This window comes from Lathyrus oleraceus, chromosome 3 (genome assembly GCF_024323335.1).
Source record: "Lathyrus oleraceus cultivar Zhongwan6 chromosome 3, CAAS_Psat_ZW6_1.0, whole genome shotgun sequence".
In the NCBI taxonomy this organism is placed as follows: domain Eukaryota; kingdom Viridiplantae; phylum Streptophyta; class Magnoliopsida; order Fabales; family Fabaceae; genus Lathyrus; species Lathyrus oleraceus.
In genome coordinates, this window is record NC_066581.1 from 11,352,096 (window position 1) to 11,371,254 (window position 19,159).

The 19,159-nt window shown below is 35.2% G+C and overlaps 1 long non-coding RNA gene across 1 annotated transcript; it reads left to right on the forward strand.

Annotated features, from left to right (window-relative positions):
* Positions 1-14,232: 14,232 nt before the first annotated feature.
* LOC127132116 (uncharacterized) lies at positions 14,233-17,798 on the forward strand. The gene is made up of 4 exons (XR_007806612.1): positions 14,233-14,610; positions 15,719-15,937; positions 17,444-17,512; positions 17,605-17,798. It is a non-coding gene; the product is annotated as an uncharacterized LOC127132116 (long non-coding RNA).
* The last annotated feature ends 1,361 nt before the right edge of the window (positions 17,799-19,159 follow it).

The window sequence follows — 19,159 nt, forward strand, 5'->3', positions numbered from 1 at the left end:
TTACAGGAGATGGCCTGTTGAGATAGTCAGACAAATCGGCATAGTCTTCAGTATGCATCGAGGGTGTACCGCCGTAGCTGAGTTCATGACCCATACCAGAGTAGTTGGGTTGTGTTGGACTAATTGGTGAATGATGCGTCGAGGAAAGATTGGAAAGATTGTTGGGGTGTTTGGTAGAGATAAGGTTGTTTGAGGTTTTGGTTTTGTGAGGTTTGAGCTTCTTGGCTATGATAGGAGGAGGGGCGGTTGGTGTTGAATGATCGTGGGGTGTTCTGACTAAGGCGGCTTTGGTAGGGTGATGTGTTGGGTGTGAAGTGATGTTGAGTCTTAGGTTGATGATCAATTTGTTGGTGGTGGTATGTGATATGCTCTTGATATTGGGGTTGGGTGTATGACATGTTTTGGTTGTATGTTTGTGTGTTGGTGGAATGGAAAGTTTGACGGACACGAGGTTGTGTGTATCCGGTCTGACAATGTTGTTAGGGGTTAGATGTTGAGGTGTTTGGTGTGTAAGTTTGTTGGCGTGGATCGTACAAGTATATATCCTCGACGATGAACCCAATTTTGAGACTTGCAACAAGCCGTTGGAATAGTTGCTACATTTTCTTGATAAAGGTTTAATTTAATAGAAGGTTTTGTTTTATGTTTACATTGTTGAACCTTGTTATATAGACTCAATGACCTGCTCATAGTTCTCAATACTGTATATAGTTCGGATGAATTATTAATGCATTCTTAAGATGGCAAAAGATCCATTGTCAATTTATTTTTGTTTATCTCTTTCTTTGCTTATATGTTTAGCTTACATCCTATTAGGAAACCTCTTTAATTAATGTGAATCTGTGTATGAAATAAATCAGATTATTATCTAGTATTAGTATTAGTATGAGTACCAGTACCAGTACCAGTATTAGTATTATTACTATTATTATTATTATTATTATTAGTACTATTATTATTATTATTATTATTATTATTATTATTATTATTATTATTATTATTATTATTATTATTATTATTATTATTATTATTATGAGTATGAGCATGAGCATGAGTACCACTACCAGTAGCAGTATTAGTATTATTACTATTATTATTATTATTATTATTATTATTATTATTATTATTATTATTACTATTATTATTATTATTACTATTATTATTATTATTATTATTATTATTATTGTTATTATTATTATTAGTATGAGTATTACTATTAGTATGAGTATGAGTATTAGTATTATTATTATTATTATTATTATTATTATTATTATTATTATTATTATTATTATTATGATTATTATTATTATTATTATTATTATTATTATTATTATTATTATTATTATTATTATTATTATTATCATCATCATTATCATCATTATTATCATTATCATTATTATTATTATTATTATTATTATTATTTATTTATTATTTATTTATTGTTAAAGAGATTTCAAAATCAATTTCACGACTTTCTTAAAGTCAGAAAGAGTTATCTTTTCAATTTTTTAGTAATGGATTTTGAGACTCGCAAGGATTTTGGAAATAAAGTAGAATTTTTTACGAAAATTACCCTGTTTTTCAAGAAAATTCCCAAAATAACTCTGTTTTCAAAAAAAATTCCAAAGTATCCCACTTTTAGGAAGATGCGTCAATCCAATTGGCGACTCCTCTTAAAAACTACAGGAGATGGCCTGTTGAGATAGTCAGACAAATCGGCATAGTCTTCAGTATGCATCGAGGGTGTACCGCCGTAGCTGAGTTCATGACCCATACCAGAGTAGTTGGGTTGTGTTTGACTAATTGGTGGGCGACCGGGACGGTTGAAGGGAGACATGATTGTGAATGATGCGTCGAGGAAAGATTGGAAAGATTGTTGGGGTGTTTGGTAGAGATAAGGTTGTTGGAGGTTTTGGTTTTGTGAGGTTTGAGCTTCTTGGCTATGGTAGGAGGAGGGGCGGTTGGTGTTGAATGATCGTGGGGTGTTCTGACTAAGGCGGCTTTGGTAGGGTGATGTGTTGGGTGTGAAGTGATGTTGAGTCTCAGGTTGATGATCAATTTGCTGGTGGTGGTATGTGATATGCTCTTGATATTGGGGTTGGGTGTATGACATGTTTTGGTTGTATGTTTGTGTGTTGGTGGAATGGAAAGTTTGACGGACACGAGGTTGTGTGTATCCGGTCTGACAATGTTGTTGGGGGTTAGATGTTGAGGTGTTTGGTGTGTAAGTTTGTTGGCGTGGATCGTACAAGTATATATCCTCGACGATGAACCCAATTTTGAGACTTGCAACAAGCCGTTGGAATAGTTGCTACATTTTCTTGATAAAGGTTTAATTTAATAGAAGGTTTTGTTTTATGTTTACATTGTTGAACCTTGTTATATAGACTCAATGTCCTGCTCATAGTTCTCAATACTGTATATAGTTCGGATGAATTATTAATGCATTCTTAAGATGGCAAAAGATCCATTGTCAATTTATTTTTGTTTATCTCTTTCTTTGCACGATCACTATTGTGCATCTCCACAGTTGTGAATCTTATTATCAGTGTGCATGCAGTCCATACGGACGCGTCTTCAGCGTTAACCTCATGGTCATGATCCAAATTTAGGTATGGACGCCAAATGAACTGAAATGTGAAAGTAACTTGGATTATAAACTTGGTAGAAGAAGTTAACAAATTATAACAAAATAATGAGGTTATTATCCTTACGTCTGTCGATCGAATGTGATCCAATAGATTGCGATACTGAGTAATACAGTGTCTAGGACATCTGTTATAACTCATACCACGTGCCGACCATCTGCACCAAAAAGGTAAAAATATTAGTTAGAGATAATAATCGTTGAAGAAGTAAGTAAATATATAGCAATTTAAACAACTTACTTTTGTGCATACGGGAATGTGAAAGGGTTGTTGTTGACGGGTGCTAGGGACAATAGTCTTGACCAACCCCATGCTTGGAGCAAAACAGCACATCCAAAAAAGGTAGATGTGTCTTTGTGTGAGTTTTTGCACAAAGAGCTATAGAGATAGGCCAGGCAAGCAGATCCCCAACTGTAACTTCCTATTCTATCTACATGTCTTACTAAAGGTAAATACATAATATGCATACTAGAACCACTACTTTCGAAAAATAAAAAAGAACCAATTAAAAGCATAATGTAACACCTAGTTTTTATTATTCGAGCATCTTCGATAGAATGCTCATCTAAGTATAAACTGTTATAGTATGACTTAAGGCGTGAAAGGAGTATACCTTGACCTCTTGAGTTATCATCTAACAAATCAGTCTCCAAGAGGTCCATGCAAATTGAATTTGCATAGTTGGTTTTACCATTTACAGGCTTACCTTCAATGGGCAGTCCCAAAAGCATGTAGACGTCTTCTAACGTCACGGTACACTCACCGGTTGGGAACCAGAATGTGTGTGTCTCGGGACGCCATCTTTCGCATAAAGCAAGAATGAATTTATTATCCACCGACTAAGACATAATTTTGCTTATATGTCCAAAACCGGCAAGTTCAACATAAGGTTGAATCATCGGGTCCATGTGGACATATTCGTGGACCCGAGTACGGAACCTTGAAACATCCTATAAAAGAAAGAACAAAAAACTTTACTAAGTTGATATGTTATTAAAAGGTACTCTATTAAAACAAATAACAAAACAATAGAATGCTTACATAAGTTGCTATGTTTGCAACTGTTCCTCTGTGCGATTCGCCCATTGTGAGGATAGACATTTTGTCGGGGACGAAAGCGGTTGGTGCAGATGAAACTATAAGAAGTTGTTGCAGATGAAATTGTAGAAGAAATAGTGAGTGATGGTGTGGAAGAAGTGTTGATGATGTGGATGAATTTATAGGCAAATGAATTGGAGCATGGAAAATTGTGTTTGCATGTGGTAGCCAAATGAATTGGCGCCCATGTGCATTTTGTACATGGTGTCGCCATTCAAATTGGCACCTCCATAGGGACATGCATGACACACCTATGTCTGATTGCTTGGTTTCAAGGTCTGCATGCATGCAAGACATGGTATCGGCAATTCATTTGGAGTGTGTGCTTGCATGTGTGACACGTGGTTGTCCTCTCTCTTGCATGTTGGACTTGTCACTTCTGACTAGCTTGCATGGTTGACACATCATTTCAGACTAGCTTGCATGTGTGACACATCACTTCGAACTAGCTTGCATGTGAGATAAATCACTCACCTATTTAAGTGTCTTACTATCAACATCCAAGACTCAACACACATTCATCTGCAGTAAGAAAATAGTTTTCATCTGCACAATGTCATCTTCACCGAAATATAGTGTCAATGTTCACTACAATGGTGAAACATACGAGTCTGAGTTATATGGATTTTGTTTTCGAAACACTGATACCATTCGACTTACGATCAAGAGAAATGCAACCTTCTTGCATTTGAAAAAAAGAATACAATCCTGTATAGGATCGAGTATTGTGTCAAAGATCACGTATCAAAATCCAATATTTTTTTAGAACAGTCAATGCAAGTTTTTCCCGCTTAAGGTACGGGATGATGAAGATGTTGAATACATGTTTGTTAGTCATGAACATTCAGGCTGCAATTGTATTGAGTTGTATATTACTCTTAAACCATGTATACCATCTCAGCAGTCTCAAATAACCAGTCAGGATGAATCTGGTGAATTTGATCCACAATGCTCAGATGACGTCAACCCATAAGCAGAAGTAGAAGTGAACGTCGTTGATGAAGAAGAGGATACCGAGATACATGTCGATCATATGCTGAACAACGACATTGAAGATGATGATCAACCACCGCCAATACCTCCTAGTCATGTCTACAATCCTCCTTAACACATGACAAACATGCATCTGTATGACGATGAAACATCCAACAGTGTTTTCTATAACCCGTATCCACGATCAGAAGGAGAATTAAAGGTGGGAGACATGTTCCATACCAAAGAAGAATATGTGCGAGCTATCAAAAAAATCCACATGAACAACTCTGCTGATTTTACAGTGAAACACACTAATTCGAGAAGGTATGTCATCGAATGTCGTAACATCCTTTGTAAGTTTCGGTTGCCTGCGTATTACAAAAAGAAAAACGACTCTTGGGAGATAGCTTCAATAGACCAACCTCAGAGTTGCATTGCAACTAACGTTGAACAAGATCACCGTAAATTAAGCGCTGCATTGATATGTCAAGACATTCTGTCTTGGTTAATAAAGACCCATAAGTAAAGGTGAGTATAGTTAAATCCCATATCATAACAAGATATAATTATACTCCATCTTACAAGAAAGCCTGGATTACGAGGACAAAGGTTGTTGAACAGTTATTCGGCATCTGGGAGGATTCATACAAAGAATTTCCACGGTTTTTATGGGCACTAAAAACATATGTCCCACGAACTGTGGCAATTATGGAGACATTGCCAGCAATGATGCCAGACGGAACTTGTGTTGCAGGTAATAGAATCTTTCACCGTCTCTTTTGGGCGTTTGACCCATGCATCAAAGGTTTCGCATTCTGCAAACCTATTATTCAAATTGATGGCACTTGGTTATACGACAAATACAAGAGTACTTTGCTTATGGCGGTTGCACAAGACGGCAACAACAATGTCTTTCCCATTGCCTTTGCTCTGGTTGAAGGTGAAACGACTGGTGGATGGGGTTTCTTTCTTCGACATCTCAGAACGCATGTGGCTCCACAAGCCAATCTCTGTTTGATTTCTGATAGACATGCTACCATTGAGAGTGCCTACAACAACCATGACAACGGATGGCATGATCCTCCTTCTACCCATGTCTATTGCATTAGACATATTGCACAAAACTTCATGCGTGCAATAAAAGATAAGAATCTTCGCAAGAAGGTGGTGAATGCTAGGTATGCTCTAACTCATCCATCATTTCAATATTATCATGATGAAATTAGACTGTCTAATGAAGACGTAAGAAGATGGTTGAATAACATACCAGTAGAGCAGTGGACAAGGGCATTTGACGGAGGTTGTCGATGGGGGCACATGACAACAAACCTTGTGGAATGCATGAACGGGGTATTCAAAGGAATTAGAAATCTACCAATAACCGCCTTGGTAAGATCGACCTATTATAGGTTGGCTTCTACGTTCGTAACCAGAGGTGAAAGATGGAGTGCGGTGTTAATGTCTGGGCAAGTATTTAGTGAGTGTTGCATGAAAGTCATGAAAGAGGAGAGCATCAAAGCAAACACACACGCTGTAACAGTCTTTGATCGTCATAGGAAAAATTTCAGCGTCCAGGAAACAATGGACCACAACGAATGGAGACCAAATTTAGCCTATGCTGTTAGACTAAACAGAAGTTGGTGCGACTGTGGAAAATTTCAGGTCTTCCGCATTCCTTGCTCCCATGTCATTGCAGCATGCGCATATACTCGTCAAGACGCTTACAACCATTTATCTGATGTGTACAAGGCCGTCACCGTCATGAATGTATATAATAAAAGCTTCTCGGTGCTACCAATGGAGGAATACTGACCTCCATACGAAGGTGATATAGTTTGGCACAACGATGAGATGCGTAGAAAGAAAAAAGGAAGGCCAAACAGCACACGTATTAGGACAAAAATGGATTCGACAGATAAAATGATAAGATTATGTAGTATCTGTCGTCAACCAGGACACAACAAGAATAATTGTCCCAATCGAGGAGCATCATCTAGGTCATAAGCTTTTTGTAACATTGTATTTCTGTAACCTTCAATTATTATATATCATAAAGTTTTTGTTACAAAGAGGTTCACAACAAACATCAGTACAAAATAAGCTAACTGAAAATAGAAATATTTCTAACTGATTACAACAATCAAAGTGATGTCAACTCGACCGAACATCATTTCCCTAGCATCCTTATCAATTTTCATTCGCACCCAACCAAAGATACTGTCGAGTCTCTCAATACTTCTAATTTTTTCCCCTTCTGGTATTTTCCCATCTAACCAATGAATCAACTCCCTCTTCAGTTGATCGAAAGTAGTGATGTTCCAGAACAACATCAGCATCTGAGGTTTGTCTCTCGCATAAATCACCTTTCCGTATCAGCGACGAACACCAAACATGATTGTCAAATGATGAAATGAGATGTGAAAAAATGATTCACACAACACATCTATTTATAATTTAAAAAAAATTGCATTTTACACTGAGGTGCCAATCCAATTGGCGCCTCCTTTGTAAAAATACACATGGACGTCAATTGGATGGTGCAGCCAATCCAATTGGCGCCTCCATTCAATTTTTAAGAGGAGTCGCCAATTGGATTGACGCCTTCTCCTAAAAGTGGGGTACTTTGAGAATTTTTTTGAAACCAGGATTACTTTGGGAATTTTCTTGAAAAATTGGGTTATTTTGGTAAAAAATTCAATAAAGTATACTGGATTCTAATTGCTACCTACCACTGTAACAAGGACGACACTCACCTTTTCCAAAAGTGCATGTTATACATGTATTGAGATGAACATGTTGAGAGTGGTGATCATCACATTCAATTTCATTATCCTTTCGTTTGTGAAAGAAGTTTTCATCTTGACGATCACGTCACATTTGTCTTATTTAACTTCAATTTTTGTTTCTGTGAAGTAGAATCTTAAGAATTTTTTAACTTTGACTCTGAAAAGTGACTTACATGCAACTGCTCTTCACTGAATATGACTCATATCATTAATTTCTTTCTCAAAAGATCTTATTTATCATCCTCGAGTATGTCGCACATGCATAGAGATTAAGTAGGGAAAAAGATAAATAATAGAAAAATAAAAATAAAGAAATAAGGTAAGAGAGATCACACCAGAGATTACACATATTCAATCTTAAATCATACGGTCTAATCTAGTCCCTATGAGTTTCCTCTCGAGATTTTCACAAAACAACAACTTGAACTTTTATACAACTCAACATCCTTACACCAACAACTTGAGGTTTAATACAGGTTCAAGCCAACAACATTACACTAAATTTTTTAAAGGTTTATCTTGCAACCTTAAAATATATTACAAGAGAACTAATCCCTTAAGTAGTCAAATTAAGCATAATAGAAAAACAACACAATTATCAAATGAAGTTTTTCACTCTCTCAACACTAAAACAATTTATAGTAAATAAAACTTATAAAATAAGGAGAATGGGTGGGATAAAAGAGTTGATAATTTAGAAATTTGATTTTTTTAAAAGTGAGGAAATTACTCCTTTATTTAGAAAAAAATTTGGATCGAAAATGCAACAATCATGGGTCTGGTCATTTCTTAATCGATTAGGTTAGGCTAGAAAATGAAAATTTAATTTGCAACATCACTTAATCAATTAACAAGTCTATCTAATCGATTATTATTTCTTTAATCGATTAGATGAAAGGACTAATTGATTATACATTTGATTTTTGCCTTCCTAATTGATTAGAAAGCTTCTTAATCGTTTTGAATTGTTTTTTAAGAATTTTTAAGAAAAGATGAAGAGTTTGAAATACTTTTGGTATGTGTGTGCATCACCTTAATACTACAAGATAAAAAATTGAGCACAAGATCAAATGAGTTTTCACAACTTCAGTTCCTTTTGATTACTTGATTTAAATTTATTTATCTCTTTTAACTAGAACTTTAAACATTTTATGTTGTACTTGTTTCTTGACTGATGATGCTTGTGATTTATTTTTTCTTATTCAATTATCATCATTAAAACCTTTAGAAGACATTTACCTACACACCACACAAAACCATAAAATCTTGGTGTTTTGGCCCCTTGACTCCACCAAATTTTCTTTTAAGGAGATTGTTGTTAAGTTTTTTTTCTTTTTTCTTTTGTTTTTGGCTTTGACTTGATTTAGAAATTATTCTCCTGGGTAGAGATGTTGGAGATTATCTAGATATTTTTATAGATGTTCTCTTTTGGCATCAAAATTAAAAAAATTATTTGATCTCACCTGCTTGACATCTAGAAGAGTATTCTTGAGTTTTATGGGGGTTACAACCACTATTATGGGTCCAATTTTTTTGGATAATCTTGTAGATGTATAGGTTTTTGGGAGTTTCTTAATGCACCACATATGTTACTTAGGAACCACAAGAAAATACTTAAATACCTCTAAATTTCGGAGATGCATCTCCGAACGCATCCAATTCTCTTTTAACGTTAAAATATTCTGGAGATGCATCTCTGAAATAATTTGGAGCTTATATCGCACAAGAACCATTCTCCTTCCTCATTTCTGATATTTCTCAAAACCTTTTCAAATTCTCTCAATTTTTTTTCTCGTCACCAAGTTCAAAATCAAATAACCAAGCTCAAAGGATCTTCAATCAACATCAAAAACATCATCCAACACTGAAGCAAATTAAAAATTTGTAAATTTTTTGATGTTTTGAAAAGTTTTTGAATTTTTGTATAAATGAGTAGAAATTGATGATTAAGGTTAGAAGCGAGTAGGAATTGCATGATTGATAGTTTAGACATAGTGTAAAACATGTTTGTTGGCTGAAAGTGATGATCGAAACAATATTTTTTGTGTTTGCATGTGTCCATTGACACTATTGACGCATCTACTGACTTGCAGAAAATTCTGAAGATGCATCTCCAGAATTTTTTAACGTTTAAATTTTCTAGTAATCGAAGATGCATCTCTGAAATTTTATCAGTCTTTTTTTAATATTATTTTCTTGCTTGTAGTGTTGCTTGCTTGCACTAATTGTCTGACTTATTTTAACTTACATGTATTATGGTTGATAGACACGATAGGATGAGGCATGTAAGGGTTGCACAACATACATCAATGAGACGGGAGAAGTCAGGTATCATAAGCTAATGTTGTCCATATTTTTCTTCTAGTAGGAGACGGTTTTCACCTACCCACACATCACTCCCTCCATCCTCCCGCAGATGCCATGTTTCACATATTCAGGTGCGATAAGTACCTGAGTCACCGGTGGTACTAGAGGCACCTCCTATTGTTATACTACTGATGCTTCTGAGCCAATGCCACCTCCTACTGCTGATGTTATTGAGCCTGTGCCACCTCTGGATGTTGAGGATGCTAAGCTAGAGGCATTTGGAGGTGGCCCTATAGAGTTGTCACTATTTCCTCTATACTTAGACCATACTTCCAGACATATATGGGACAGAGAGGTAGAATTATTTGGATTCATTCACTTTAATCTACATTTAATTTTAATTAACGAGTTTTTCACATTGATTTTTATTTTCTGCAGGACCATGATCCACTGAAGTTTATTAACCATAAGCGGATGATTATTGGGTTGCCTCATCCGAATGAGGATTGGTTTTAGGAACCTTTGTCCCTATCTGGGATGAAGGTCTTGTGGATGATCAATTATATTACAGTCAACCACGAGATGCTTAATACATTCGTGGAGAGATGACACTCAGAGACCTTGTCATTTCACCTCCTACTTGGTGAGATGTCTATCACACTCGACGAGGCACTCGAGATGATGGTAGACTATCTAGGGGCTGACCCAGCGGAGGCAAAAGAGGAGTTGGATAGAACCAGGGGGGCTCATGCTAGGTTTGAATTCCTAAAAAAAGTATATACATGTGAGTTATAGATAACACATCAGGCCACATGTGATGACGAGCATGTGGGGCTCCACAAAGAGCATGCTATGAGAGAATACATGTTATATTTGGTTGGCATTGTGATTTTTGTGGACAAGAGTTCCACTTATACAAATGTCATCTACCTACGGTGCTTCCAGGATTTTGAGCGGATCCATGAGTATAACTAGGGGAACGCTTGCTTGTCTACTTGTACTTGAAGTTATCAGAGGGATGTAGGTGGAAGATGAAGCAAGTCACAGGTAGCATCACACTACTGACAGTAATATTTATTGGTCTTTTAATCTTTCTATGTCATTTTCATTTCATCTTTACAACATCATTACTTATGATTCATGTATGCCGAACTTTTCAGGCTTGGATCCTCTAACACTTCCCGCGCATCTTCAGCTGGGAGAGTGTACCGACTTACATTGAGAATATGTCGCATGCTACTGCATTTCCCTCACTCAGAGGGAACCGGGCGAATGAGCTATTCAGAGTGTATCTTGACCGCTTGGTTGTCGAGGACATGCACTTCAACAACTATGTCGATTACCGTGAGACGTAACCATTTGACGAGATATTGCTATACTCTAGATGATTGGCCTATGGATTACGTCTCACTACTCCTCATCTTCCCGAGCGTATCATGCAGCAGTTTAGATACACTCAGACCATTCCCAAACACCCTGTTGTATTTTCTCTTGCTACTTTGACACGTAGACAGATGGATGCCATGTTTGATGATTATGATTCATCTGGTACTGGAGGAGGTACGGAGTACCATAATTGTGAGCGATTGGAGTTACGTCGATAGGTACATCAAGTGGTTCTTCAGGGTGTCACATTTGTATATGGTGCAGGCTACTCCAGGAGATCCATTAAGGTAATCTCATCAGGAGATACTAGAGGAGGAACATACATAGTTATATCATGTTGATGGTGTCTTGCCTAGATGTCATTGCATAATGGAGATTGCATAGACAAACATTTCCATGGGTATTTATCCTGATGAGTCTGATGTGAGGCAGGTCCTAGATGTCATCATGACGGAGGCACGAAGGACATTGATGTACCTGAGACAGCACCGAGAGGCGGGAAGGAGATTTATGGCTGAGGAGCCCGAGGAGGCAGAGGCGATGTAGTCCGACATGTACAATAGTGCAGTAATACATAATAGTTGTGCTATCTATTATATTTCATTTTCACCTCATGCTACTTTATCGTTGTATTCGACTTTATTTATATGTGACATTTGGACCACCTGGTTTTATATACGTCATTTTCTGCATATGGTTTGTATGGTTTATATGGATTGTATGTTTTATATACTTAATTTGAATACACTTAAACAAAACATAAAATGTACAATTTTGTTCTGATAGTTTAAAGAGATACATCTCTGAAAAATAAACGGAGATGCATCTCCAGTACAATAATCATGTAAAATAATTCTGAGTGTGATGCATTATACATGTTTAAAATTGTTGCGGAGATGTATCTCAGGTTCATTTAACGTATTAAGGGGCGTCCGAAGATGTATTTCTAAAATATAAGGACATTTAAGTATTTTCACGTAATACCTAAATAACATATATGGCGCATTAAGAAATTGTGAAGTTTTTTAACCACAAAGCCCACAATATTTCAAATCTTAATTTTTTTTATATACTCCTTGCAAACAAAAGGAGTAGGATTACTTCCAAAATTTAATAATATCGAGGAATGATGAGATACATGTATGGGAAGATGGGTTATAAGAAAATTAGGATAATGGATTTTCACACCATTATTTGGTAAAAAATTATTTAATTCTAGAAGCAATGAAACTAATAAGATAGAATATTCTATCATGTGTTTGGGGCACACAAGAAAATAAACATGATATTATTATTTTATGATTTTATGTGTTTCATACATATTTATTTATAGAAAAAATATTACATATTTATTAATTATTAGTTTTTGAATTTAATAAATAAATAAAAATAGATTTTTTTAATAACTTTTATAAAAATTAATTGATCCTATTGAGTATTTAATTTTAATTTTCTTCAATAAAAAACATAAAACATTATATATATTTATCATGTTTGTAGACATATTACCTATATTAGCCATAGCGAAGACAAGAAAAAACAGTAAAATATAAGGAAAATGGGCTAGAAAATCATACCTAAATAAGGATGTGAAACAAATAAATGGTTAAAAGCAAGTGAAACGTAAAGATGGTATGAATTAGGATATGCAGAATATGAGTAAAAATAAAAGATGTTGAAATCAAAGGTCACCCAAGTTCAAGGAAAGAATAAAGGGTTTGTGTGAAGAAAATAAGTCTCAGTTGTAAGGAGGAAAAATCGCTTGAAAGATTAAAATTATATATATATATATATATATATATATATATATATATATATATATATATATATATATATATATATATATATATATATATATATGATAAAACTACCATGACAAAAAAATTATATGTAACTTTTTATGAAAAATAGTTAATATTTTTAAAAAATTACTAATGATTTTATTTTTTATAAACTAATTATTAACTTTTTAGTTTATTAACAAATATTTATTTTTCTTGTTATTTTTTTAATATTTAAACTCTATTTTATATGAATAATTTTATTAAATTATTTTATCTTGTTCTATTGAATAGTTTATCAAATTATTTTTTTAACTAAAAAGATAATATATAATAAATTTTAAAATAAGCGGATGAGATAACTCAATAGATACATTTAGTAAATCATTTTTTTTTAAAAATAAAATTAATTTATTATATTTGAATATCTAATATAATATAATTATCATATTTTATTTGACAGATCTGGTAGTTAGTAATTTTTAGGGTTAATAACTTTTCATTGAAGTGGAGAAAGACCCATGAATAAATGATACATTTGAGTTTTACATTAATCTCTTTGGTCCTTCATGTTATTGGATTTTGAATCACATACTACATTAATCTCATCTCTTGGTCTCCTTATTATTACCGTCTCCAAAACCTTATCCCTCCCACACACAAAAAAAAATCCCATCTTCCTCACACCCCAATCAAATAAACTAGAAGCTTAAATCCCAAATCCTTCATCATCAGCAAACATGTTTACATCATCTTCTATCCAATTCCACGCTCCAATCATTCATCATCGTCTATCCTTCACCACAGCCCACTCCTTATCCTTTCACTCCCACAACCATAACCACACATTCCACACTCCATCATTCCTACGCCCTCCTCCGCTGCTAAACCCCTCCCCTCTTCCCTCCATTTTCACTGTTGCCGCCAAGTCTCCAACACCCGACAAAGCCAGCGAGCAGAAATGGGTCCACGAAGGTCTCATCACTGAATCCCTCCCCAACGGCATGTTCCGCGTTCTCCTCGACAACGAAGACCTTATCCTCGGCTACATCTCCGGAAAGATTCGAAAGAATTATGTTCGGATCCTTCCCGGAGATAGAGTTAGAGTTGAAGTCAGTCGTTATGACTCCTCCAAAGGACGCATAATTTACCGGATTCGAAATACCACTGGTGGTGGCAGCTCTTAGTTTTTAGGCATGTCTAGTGTTTGTGAAAATGACTCAATCAAATTTGTGAGTTTTGTTTGGGTCCTAATCGGGTTTGTTTAAATGGAGGGATGAGTAAAAAGGAAACTTTGTCTATTTGTTTTTTAATTTCAACGTTCCTTGGGTATAAAGAACCAACTTTGAGTACATTGTTGTTGTTGTAGAAAAAGCTAAAAGCTAAAATATGCTTTCTTCTCTCATTTTGCACTGCTTATTTCAGTTTCATCTTTTTAAGTCTTGTCTTGTTTGTAGTTTAGAGGATAACTAAATAAACTATTCAATTTCATTATGGAGTAGTGACGATACAAAGTAGTAGTTTGCAATACTAAAGTGAACACCAAAGGTTTTGTTGTCCGGCAAATTTTCCATTGCTGAAATGCTACCTTCAACACCGAATGGACTCTGCTGCTACCTTCAGCCTCAGGTAAGAAGTTTTCTTTTCGAGTCTCATCTATGTTGAATGATAAGTATTTAACATCTATGAAACACTGTTAGAGACTCCAGATATGAGAATATCAAATCAACACTTGTAATAATTTAAAAAATGTGGAAGTGATAGACATGTCTTCAATCCGAAATGTTGGTGCTACATAAGTTTTTATTTAGTTGATTTTCAATTCATGCACAAGACAGGACTGTCCTTACAGCTTGTATGGTTTGAGAAAGTGAAAACAACCTAATTTTGTGGCTACATCAATGTATATCAGGCATAAGAATGAAAGGTCTTTTGTAGGAGTTCCTTTCATGGTTCAAATCATTTTAAACCCACTCCACTTCCTGGTTATTTACTATGTTTGTTCTCTTAGAATATTGCCACCACTTAGCTTGTAGCTGTATACAAGTAGCCGTGTATTTGAATTGATGATTGGCACACCTAATTTTATTCTTTTTGCAAAAGGAAATTTCTCCAAATTCATATAAAATAAATCTCATTATATAGAAGAGAGGCTGTATCTGGGATGGATATATCGGGTAGAATTTGTGTCATGTTGGCCGGTTTGGTACATAGCAGATGATGATTTCTTCCACCCATGAAAATGATTAGATTGATCTGCATAAGAGCAAATGCATAATCTTCTGTTGCTTGTTGTCTACTAAATATTTTGTTTGAATAGGCATGAGGTTGCGCTTCTTGGTCGATCAAATCAACCAGAAGTGTCATAGGGAAGATTCTGCTTACTTTGAAGGATCTTCTTTCAAAGTTCCAACTTGCAGCCTCATCTTTTAGGAGTTAAATGAATGTATTGAAATCTTTAGAATTAGTTCACCTACCAAACAATGTTTATTTGCACCAGTTGATGTTATTAGATAGCTCTTTTCATTTTAGGTAAATAAGAATTCACCTGGATAGAAATGTAGAAGGTGGGGCAATCTCTGTAAACTTTGATCATTGAAGAAATAAAGTGCAGCATGTATTTTTTTTATATAAGAAGTCTCAATAGGTTACTAGTCCTATTTTATTTTTGTTGTATTTGGCTATGAGTTCTTATTGGTGAACTAGGTATAATTTTGAGGTTAACTCTTGTACACAGGGTGATGGTTATGTAGATAAAGCCTTTCCCAATTTTTAAAATCCTTCATTGCAAATATGTGCCGGCTAGGGTGGGTGACGAGCTCATTCATGTTCAGTATCTTCAGCAACCTCATACAGTCGTTGTATAAAGAAGCTCTATTTGATAACATGACTTCTGATAGATTAAATCCTGTTTCAGGTGATGATGATGCTGTTGTTACGATTTCTAATTTCACTTGTAAGATCATTTCTCATTCTCTCCTTGATTGTAATTAACTCAATTTTGGTTAATTATTGTATATCTTAATCTTAATTCTGAACTATTATGAGAAAGTTAGGATTTAATAATGAATCACTAATAATTTTGTAATGAAATTGAATTTTAGGGATCTCAATTATTTAATATTGGTTCTTCTTTGATCTACCAGGACTAATGTGATTTGATATTCTTAATTTTAGGGACATTTCCGAAATTTTGTTAGTTTCATGCAAGCCCAATTTTAGGGCTAAATTGGTGATTCCGGTTGATTGATGATTTTTGTGTGTTTTGAGTACTAGCTGTTATCTTGTTCATTGTTATATTATTGTGAGTGAACATGCAAATTGATCGGTGAAGTTGTAAGTTGAAGTTGTAATCATCTGTCAAAATAGTCTTGAGTTTTTGAGAATTGGCAAATACATCAATGAAATTGTACAAAGTCAGTTTAAAATAATCCCTATATCATCTTTTATTGTTAGAGACTATGATGTAACAAGTTAGTTGGGTATGTTGGCTCTCCAAGTTGATCCCAAATCTATTCTATGAAAATTTAGGGAATGTTTAAATTGGTGGTATGGAATGAAATGCAATGGAGTGGTAAATAATGTGATTTCATTGTATGGATTTGCAAAAAATGTATAGAGCGAAGTGGAACATGATGGAATCTATTCCATCCTATTCCATTTAGTCCTTCAATTTTCTCCGTTCAGTCAAATTATAAAAAATAGACAAATAATAGAATGGAATCTATGTTCCATTCCGCTCCACTCCATTCCATCATGTTCCATTCCGCTCTACTCCGTTCTATTTCATCTATCCAATTTTAAAAGACTAATTTGCCGGTAATTAGTCCTTGCACAATTGCAATTACTAATAAATTTGTCTCCAAGTTGATGTGTGTATAAGTAAAATTCATGGACAATAGACAACTTTATCCCTAGTGAAGTGGCATTTATTTGAGATCAATTAATGTGACATTATTTAGATCAATTAATGTGACATGTCCACTTAACGCGCCAAGTCATAGCGCCAAGTCGTAGCCTCTAACGGAAAAAGTTAACCTAGAGACTATCTTGAGTGACATTTTACAATTTCAGGGATGAATTAACTAATTCAAAAAATAAGAAATAAATTTGGTAGAGTTTCTTAGTAGTAATCAGTTCTTTGTTAGCTGCTGATGTTATCTTTATGCTCTTCTGGTATTTAACTTTGGTTGGATCGCTGTCGTGGCACAAGAGAAAGTTAAAAATGTAAAATTTTCCATTCAGCCCTAACTTTAATTTTTGATAAATGATAATTGATACAATAAATTCAAAAATAGAATAGTTCGGTGTTCTGCTAAATAACAAAGATTATATAGCCTAAAGCCCTAAACACATTGTAACAACCACAGTGAATAGACACACCAGACAAATATGTCAGCACATCCCAAAGTACTTGTGTACATAATAAATTTCAGCATCTCAATACTTATTATTGGAACAGGCCATTTGAGGATCTGACTAAGGAAGATTTTTCGCACGATGAATCAACGAACAAGAGAAAACGTTCCAGGTTAGAATTTCATATTCATTCAGTTTGTGCAAATACAATTGAATGTTGTCCTTGTTGGTTATGAATTTATGAATGGAATCTTGTTATTCTAGGGACTGGAATCCAAATAGCAGAAGTTGTTTGAGTTGGATGGCCTAATCTCACTAATCAGATCCAACCAACTGGCTGGAAGAAAGTATACGGGGAAACCCATCTGCAAAATATTTACACTAAAGCATTATAATTTATACTATTATGTTTATCATTTGATACTGGTGTATATCTCATCCGCTTATTTTAAAGTTTTGTCCATGTTATTGAAATGATGGATGAGTTAGAGCATACCTAGCATTCACCACCTTCTTGCGAAGATTCTTATCTTTTATTGCACGCATGAAGTTTTGTGCAATATGTCTAATGCAATAGACATGGGTAGAAGGAGGATCATGCCATCCGTTGTCATGGTTGTTGTAGGCACTCTCAATGGTAGCATGTCTATCAGAAATCAAACAGAGATTGGCTTGTGGAGCCACATGCGTTCTGAGATGTCGAAGAAAGAAACCCCATCCACCAGTCGTTTCACCTTCAACCAGAGCAAAGGCAATGGGAAAGACATTGTTGTTGCCGTCTTGTGCAACCGCCATAAGCAAAGTACTCTTGTATTTGTCGTATAACCAAGTGCCATCAATTTGAATAATAGGTTTGCAGAATGCGAAACCTTTGATGCATGGGTCAAACGCCCAAAAGAGACGGTGAAAGATTCTATTACCTGCAACACAAGTTCCGTCTGGCATCATTGCTGGCAATGTCTCCATAATTGCCACAGTTCGTGGGACATATGTTTTTAGTGCCCATAAAAACCGTGGAAATTCTTTGTATGAATCCTCCCAGATGCCGAATAACTGTTCAACAACCTTTGTCCTCGTAATCCAGGCTTTCTTGTAAGATGGAGTATAATTATATCTTGTTATGATATGGGATTTAACTATACTCACCTTTACTTATGGGTCTTTATTAACCAAGACAGAATGTCTTGACATATCAATGCAGCGCTTAATTTACGGTGATCTTGTTCAACGTTAGTTGCAATGCAACTTTGAGGTTGGTCTATTGAAGCTATCTCCCAAGAGTCGTTTTTCTTTTTGTAATACGCAGGCAACCGAAACTTACAAAGGATGTTACGACATTCGATGACATACCTTCTCGAATTAGTGTGTTTCACTGTAAAATCAGCAGAGTTGTTCATGTGGATTTTTTTGATAGCTCGCACATATTCTTCTTTGGTATGGAACATGTCTCCCACCTTTAATTCTCCTTCTGATCGTGGATACGGGTTATAGAAAACACTGTTGGATGTTTCATCGTCATACAGATGCATGTTTGTCATGTGTTAAGGAGGATTGTAGACATGACTAGGAGGTATTGGCGGTGGTTGATCATCATCTTCAATGTCGTTGTTCAGCATATGATCGACATGTATCTCGGTATCCTCTTCTTCATCAACGACGTTCACTTCTACTTCTGCTTATGGGTTGACGTCATCTGAGCATTGTGGATCAAATTCACCAGATTCATCCTGACTGGTTATTTGAGACTGCTGAGATGGTATACATGGTTTAAGAGTAATATACAACTCAATACAATTGCAGCCTGAATGTTCATGACTAA